General features: G+C 34.3%; 1 long non-coding RNA gene across 1 annotated transcript; it reads right to left on the reverse strand.

Moving 5' to 3' along the window:
* Positions 1-53: 53 nt before the first annotated feature.
* LOC134249078 (uncharacterized) lies at positions 54-3,119 on the reverse strand. Its single transcript, XR_009988212.1, has 3 exons — positions 3,006-3,119; positions 2,572-2,687; positions 54-201 (listed from the first exon to the last, which is right to left on the reverse strand). It is a non-coding gene; the product is annotated as an uncharacterized LOC134249078 (long non-coding RNA).
* Between the last annotated feature and the right edge of the window lie 4,969 nt (positions 3,120-8,088).

The raw sequence follows: 8,088 nt of genomic DNA on the forward strand, positions 1-8,088 counted from the left end.
TTTAGTAGTCATCTGTTATGTATAGATCAAGTGACTTATCAGCTTACTTAGAAACTGCTACTGCCTTGACAGTCTGCTTCCCAGCCGGCAGTGTAAACGGACCAATGTACTGCATTGTACATCTCTCCACTCCAACCTTGGGAAATGGATCTGGTTTTGTTCCATTTATTGTGTAATATATTGTAACATCTTGCTTACCATCTATGATTAAATAAAATGTAAGTGTTCAAATATCCTTTTTTAAGGATTGCAAAGAAAAATGTTGATAGCAGATAAAACACAGATTTTCTTCAAATTTAAAAAAAAAAAAAATTTGAATGAAGTTAGCTGTTAACCATTTCTTCCTTAAATATTCTTCTACTACTTCCACAAAAAAACTGCATGTACAAGTCATGCAAAAAGCACATTCGACTATATTTCTGCAAGTAAAAAATGAGTGAAATTTTTTTTATTGTAGAAATTTCTGGTCCATAGGTCTAATAGGCTCTCCAAAGATAGTGTTACATTTAACATCAACTATGCATGTAGGTTTTGGAGGAACCTTGAAAAAAAGAGTTATTTTTCAAAGTATATATTCCACTTTGCTTTAATTTTAGCAACTGAAAATTGCATTTATCCCCTGTATGCAGATAGTTTGAGATGTATCTGTTGTTTTTACTATTAAACAGATTTACTAAAAATCATCATTAAGCAATAAACCAACATGATGCACAAATAACTAGTGCTAATTGTAACGGGGACCGTTACAGATGTTCCCCAAACGCTCCCCAACTTCCTTTTGGTGCCACATTCCCTGTAAGCTTCATTAAATAAGACAAACTCTATAATATGCATTTGAGGCTTTAACAACATTTACCCAGAAAGTACCAAGTTCATTCAAACTTTAGAATTCCACGCGTGCGCATGTGAATGCATGTGCGTAATGACCAATCATCTTGTCTATACAATCTATATATTTTAATATACTTAATATTAAAGTAATTAATCCAAAAGTAATAAGAAAAAAACGCTCATTAAACTGTATTTTTGATTTCACTCATTTCACGTGGAAGCACGTGCATACATGAGCATGATGACAGTACCTTCTTGTAGAGGTCCATTACATCTAACTATGTTCTAAATCCCACCCCGTTTGGTTGAAAACCAAGGGAGTTATAGCTGTTTAAAGTTTCAGCCAATCAGATTGCAGTGCACGTACACGCACGTGTATGCATGTGCATGATTACCATACCACCTTGTAGAAGTCCATTATATCTATCTATGTTCCAAATCCCATCCTGTTTGGTTGAAAACCAAGGGAGTTATAGCTATTTAAAGCATAAGCCATTCAGATTGCAGCGCATGTGCATGCACGCGTTTTCATGATAATTGCTATATATCTTATTGTAGGATATCCTAATACATGCCCATGTTTGAAATTTCAAAGGATTTCGTCAACAAACAAGAAAGATATTGATACTTTAGTTTCAGTCAATCAGAGCATAGCGCACGTGCATGCGCGTGAGATCTTGCTTTTTTGACCATGTCATCTTGTCTATGCTTCTAATATATACTTATAATATGAGTTTCAAAGCATTTCATCAATAATTTAAATAGTTACATCTGTATCAATTATGTTGGACATTTCTCATGTTGCACGTGCGAGCTCTTGCAAGCACACGTGCATGCACATGCTTTCATGATAATTCTTATATTACAGGCTGTAGATCTTCCTAATGTATGACTATGTTCATTCAAATGATTTTATCAACAGACAAAAAAGATATTGAGACTTTAGTTTCAGCCAATCAGAGCAGAGCGCACGTGCATGCGCGTGCGATCTTGCTATTTTGACCATGTCATCTTGTGCATAATACTAATATATCCTTACATTATGAGTTTCAAAACATTTTGTCAAAAAATAGAAAAGTTACGGTTTTATCCATTATATATTGGTAATTTCAAGTTTTGCACGTGCGCGCTCTTGCAAGCACGTGCGCGCAAAATGACCTTGATTCCGCAAATCTACATAACATGTCTACTGACCCTAAAAACATTTCACCTAAATCGGATGTGTAGTTTACAAGATCATTCGCGGACAAAATTTTCCCGAGAAGAAAAATAATAATAATAATAAGAAACAGAGTAAAAACAATATGTTCCCCAACTTCGTTTGGGGAACATAATTACAGTATATTTCATGTAAATGACGAGTAAACAACATTCTCTTGAAATTCTTGATTTTTTATTTTTCCTTTCTCACTCATTGGTTCTGAAGATTTTTAAAGTGACGTCAAATTTATAATGAATTTTAGCCAGCTTAAACAATGATTTTGGAAAATGTATTTGTTTACGTATTAAAAGAATATATTATTAAGAAAACAGTGACATCATGAGAAATATTTTGACATGACAGCTTTAATACAATACTGTATATGGAAAAATATAATTAAACAATGCCTTTCCCTTTTTTTTTCAACGGGTACTACTGTACCTCTCTGGTCATTTATTCCAATTTTTTAGACCAGCAAGCTACAGACCTGCAGTAAGAATGACCTTTTCTTAGTGATTTTCATACGAACAGAGACATACCTATTGAAAGTTCAATTTTGGTGTTACTGTCAATGGAGAGTTTGGACCGCCCAGGTAAAGGTGTCCTAATAGGAATAATAGAAGGTACTGGGATTGATCCAGCTGTCATTCTGTCACTGAAATTACCAAAATAAAACTAGTCGTATTTTGAGTAAAAAAGCATACATTTTAAAAAAACACATCGAAATTGATTCATACGCTCTTGTTATGCTCTTTTATACACCCAAAGAGCTCATCATATTGTAAAAAGTTCAGCAATTATGCAATATCTTAAAATATATGATTATGGCCTGTATATGTTTATCTATACTTTTGTCTTTCTATACATAGTCAAAAGCCTATATTAATGCAATGATGATACATACATCCGTGACTAGTTTCTCTTTTAAAAAAATCTAGCATTCATTAAAAACGTTTATTAGCTTCTTCATTACCTTCAATGTGTCATATGTCTTCAATTACAATATTAATTGAAATCTATTAAAAAGAACCTGTACAAAATTTTAACGATAACTTGTCCAGACACCTGCCATGTTTTGTCAATAGCAACACGCGCCTTAGATACTATGTTAAACCAAATCTGATTGGCTGCTCGAAAACTTAGAAGTCAAGCTGATCTCGGAATTTAATTTCCGATAAAAAAAAAAAAAGGCCTGGATGTGTATTTTTCATACGCTTGCTTTAAAAGGCAAATGGCCATCATAAGTGAGTCATCTTTCAAACAAAGAAGATGGAGGAACAAGGCGTGCAGAATGCCTATAGCTTCAGAAATATAAGAAATCATATTCAGTATGTGAATTTAGTATTTTAATTAAGTTCTCATTATTGAAATTTATAAAATTACGAGAAACAATCCTTTTCTGAGAGAAAAAAAATCCTCGGAAAAAAATTATTCTTTTAATAAAATATAAGATCAAGATGGTATTCGAACTCTAAGCAATAAAAATCCGAAGTATCATCTTGCTTTGAGACTAACTCTCTAACCACTACACTACATGGCACTAGTCTGGACCAGACATAGCACATGAAAAATTAGGGCATTTAAATCATTTTTGTGATGTGACCCTTGACTTAATGGACTTGAAGTATTTCTCGGAAAGATGCGAATTTTTGGTCATAAAAGTGTAAATTTAAGGTATAGTGGGCTTGATGGATCTTTGCTCCATGTTTTTGTAAACCAGAAAATGTATATTTTATTGCAAACTTTTAGGATTATCTTTAAAAAAAAATGGAGCGAAGATCCACTCATATTGTGAGATTTTTGTAAATTGTAGAGATTTTACGTAAGTGCATGTACTTTAATGTTACATGAAATATCAAAGAAAATTAGGATACAGTTGGGATTTAATTTTTCACATCATGTTTGTCGCACTATAGGCACTTCATCCGTTTATCCTCCCATCTTCTTTCACGAGAGACATACCTTTAGAAATAATGAAAAGTTACATGTAGTCCTTTCTGACATATATATAGTTCTTTACATATAAAATCTGCAAAATGTCAGGCAGACTGCCACTCTTGGTCATACACTCATTTTAATTGAAAAATTAATACTAAATCATCCTCGGCAGTCGCAATGCAAGGAGTCCTGGCTCAACAAGTTGCCGTTGAACCAAAGGACTAAAGGACCCTAGTCCGAAATATCTGCAAGAATATTAGGACCCCTGGTATTGCGGGGAATCTTTACCCAGCTGCGTCATAACCATCACATTTACGAATTCAAACAATTTTTGAAAAAAAATTGTATAATTTAATAAAAAAAAACTTGGGGAAATCAGGCCGCCTAAACCAAAGAGGCTTGAACTTCTTTCAGTACATTTTTTTTTTCAAACACTATACTACTTACCCTTCTTCGACTACACTGCAACGTGCCTGTTGAAAGGGGGGGCTATGCCTTTCTTATCTACCAATGCCTATTTTATGTCCATTTTTGCAAAAAAAAGTTTGGGAGGGGGGCTAAGCCCCATCCTAGCCCCCCCCCCATTCCGACGCCAATGGAACTTGAATACTAGTCTGAACTGTTCCCGATGAAGGACGACGGAAACTATTTCTGATAAAATTAGTAGTGTGTGAGATTATAGACTCAGCAAAACAAATTGGTTTGCTTTCTATCTTTATATGTACGCGTTGTTTTCAAACGTAGATTTACTGTGGAAAATGTTAATCGAAAAGAAAAGCCAACACTCCCCCCTTTTCCACTTTTTTGCAGTACCTATAGTCAAATACTTGTAAGGGTAAATGTAGTAGCGAATAAAATAAAAAGGGCACTGAAAGAAGTTCGAAATATAACTAAATTAACTATGACGCCAGATAACCAAATAATAATAAGAGTGTCCCAATTTTCCTATCCAATCATGTACAACTATATGTCGTCACAAGCGTCAAGTATCATTCATGAACCCGGTTACGTCACAACCCATCTCTGAATTATAGATAACCTTTACCATTCTTCCTGGAACAATTACTTACAATGAAAGTAATCTATTAGCGTGCATGTAGGCGAGAGCCAAAATGACACAAAATCCATAGACTTGCTGGAATGGGAGGCTTGTATTGATTTAATGACCAGAAGTGGAAGCTAAACTTGACAAAAATAATCTACAATGTAGCATCTGTCAGGCATGATTACTTACTTTTCCTTGGATACAAAGTGAGGAACTGCTTAAAAAACGAGATGGAATTCCCAGTATATTGTGTTTTAATATAAAGAGTTTTCTCCTATGTTCTCCATATTCCCAGCAATTTTGAGTTTTGCTAACTGAAACTATACCATAGAAATGAGAAAATATTTTCGAGACAAGCGTCTCTTCGTGCATGACCAATGCCACATAAGGCATACCGGTGATTATCGAATTCTATTCTTCGTTTCTTTTTTTAAATTAGTTGCTTCATCCGTTTTCTTCTACTGGAGTTTCAAATTTTTTTTTATTCAATTAAAAAAATCTTTTTGAACTTTTTAAGTACTAAATGTAATTATGGCTTTGTGGTCATTACATATCCAGCGTTTTTCTCTAATAGAAATGATTTTAACACTGAACAACATGAATTCGGCTAGATTACTCTTTCTAGATTCAATTACTAGTATATTAATTATAAATCCTTGAAAAATTTGCATCCGATGTTAACAGTTCCCGAGGAATCGGCGACCAGCATCTATAAACCCTTCTAAAAAATCAGTTTTATTTTTCATAATGATTAAACACAACACTTGTATTTTAATTTATTGACACAAATACTACTGACCAGAAGAGTGCAACAAGATACTTTTGTGAAACACTGATGCCCATCTATGCCAGCTTTTGGCGAATGTTACAGTTTCTCGATTGCAAGTGAAACTCCAAGGTCACGGCCAAGAGATAAAAAGATGTTGTTACTCAATGACAGGATTTGTCTCAATAAGTATACATGTGAAATAGGACAGTCCAAGCACAAATCATTTAAAATGTCTGGCCAAGGTCAAAGTTTTTATTTAAATGTGGGTCAAACTCCACAGTTTAGGTCAAAGGGTCAAACTAAAGGTACCCAAGGAATCATAAAAAATGTACATGTGGAATAAAAAGGCCTAGCTCCAACATCTCAAAAGTTACGACCAAGGTTAAAGTTTTCCAAAAGTAGGTCAAACTCCTAGGTGAAAAAGGTTGAAATTTAAGGAAAAGTCTTGTCACAAGGATTATAACCTATGAAACATGAATAAGTACTTACTTTTCAAACGTTATGACCAAGTTTAAAGATTTTTAAAAGCTGGTCAAACTCTAGCTGCAGAACTGTAGATTTCCGAAAAAATATATTGACAGACCGGAGAGCTACAGTGCCACCCAATGTAAAAACTGTAAATTTATTGCACACAAAAAAGTGCGCTTAGTTCTGGATTAATTCTTCCAAATTTTTACCTCAATCGTAAAAAAAATTTCTTTCTCCTCTGTGAAGTACTCTCGTAGTCGACATCTGCACTATGCGTGTTAGGCCGATTATCTTGCAAACCAAAGTGACAGTACTAGTATAAATAGACGAATTTTTCGATGATCTTAATTTCAGGGCCAGGACGGCTATTGTCAACAATTATAAGGGATGTTTTTTTCGAGGAATAAGTGAAATAATAATTATGTTAAGAACACATAGTTTATAATATTTTCAGTTGACCGTTTAAAAACATGGAGAAATAAATCGAGAAACAGCGCACTTTTTTGTGCGCAATAAATATAGTTTTTTCAGTGTGTAGCACTGTAGCTCTCCAGTCTGTCAATATATTTTTTCGGAGAGCTACAGTTTTGCAGATCGTCAAACTCAAAGGTCAAGATTAAAATGTCAAAAATATTTAAATCTATGGAAATGCTTCGTCAAAATGGAAATACATACGTATACATATTGAATATGGAATCCCTTGCTACACTATTCAAAAGTTATGACCAAGGTTAAACCTTAGTTAAATTTTGCAAAAGTGGGTAAAACTCCAAGGACAAGAGGTCAAATATATTGGGACAAAAACACATCTCTAACCAATCAAAATTTATGGACAAGGTTAAAAATTTTGCGGACAAACAGACATAAGGAAAGGACAAAAACTATATATACCCCCGAGTCTTCGATTACAGGGGTATAAAATATTATTTGAAACACTAGAGTGTACAAAAAGTAAAAAAAAAAATCTGTGTTGCATGTGAATCAATCCCTCCTCCTTGTTAAGTAGAACGATTGTCGTGTTGTAAATTTAGCTTTCTTTCTGCCACCCAGTAAATTCAAAACTTACGATCGGTCACAACCATAAATTGTGCGTGAACCCCTCTCCATCTCTGTATTCGTACCAACATTGGTATATAAACCAACTTGAATTCGAATCAACAAATTTTTCCAGTTGATTAAACGATGACCCATTTAATGTCAGTCTTGTATTTAAATTACTGTTTACAAATGTCATACATTGTACATGTATATATATCACAGGATATTGGCTCTCGAGAAACGGTGTAATAGAACAGCAAGAAACATTTCATCAAAAGACACCGATATTACGCATCGGACTAGAAAAGTAACTGAAAGACTCTTCGGATTCAAGTGATAAAATAACTTGGTACAAAATAAAAAGAGTTTTTGTCGTGATTAAAAATACATGCATCAAAATTAACAATATCACCAAACTAAAGTTTTCTGTTGAGTCTAAATCTACGTGCATACAGGAAGGTGAGTAGTGACAAGGTCATCAGCAAGACGCCGTAAACAAGGAGTTCTGAGATCACGGGGTCAGTGTGGTCGGAGTGTCCGGACTCCATGTCCACGATAACAGCCCGGATCTGGGTCGCCTGGGTAACGGTACTTAGAATGTGGAAAATCTGGTGTCCTTGACCCACGATGTCACATTTACCCGGAAACAACTTTTCAGGAAAATGGCTGCCAAAGAAGAAGGCTTGTAAACAAAAAAGGAATATGCAAATACTGATATGATGCAGTGACGATATTGAACAGGATTTCTGCATAAAACATGTCATGTATCTATCAAATAACGGAGCAATCAACAAAACG

This window comes from Saccostrea cucullata, unplaced genomic scaffold (genome assembly GCF_032062105.1).
Source record: "Saccostrea cucullata isolate Sc308-1 unplaced genomic scaffold, CSIRO_AGI_Scuc_v1 ctg20102, whole genome shotgun sequence".
Classification (NCBI taxonomy): domain Eukaryota; kingdom Metazoa; phylum Mollusca; class Bivalvia; order Ostreida; family Ostreidae; genus Saccostrea; species Saccostrea cuccullata.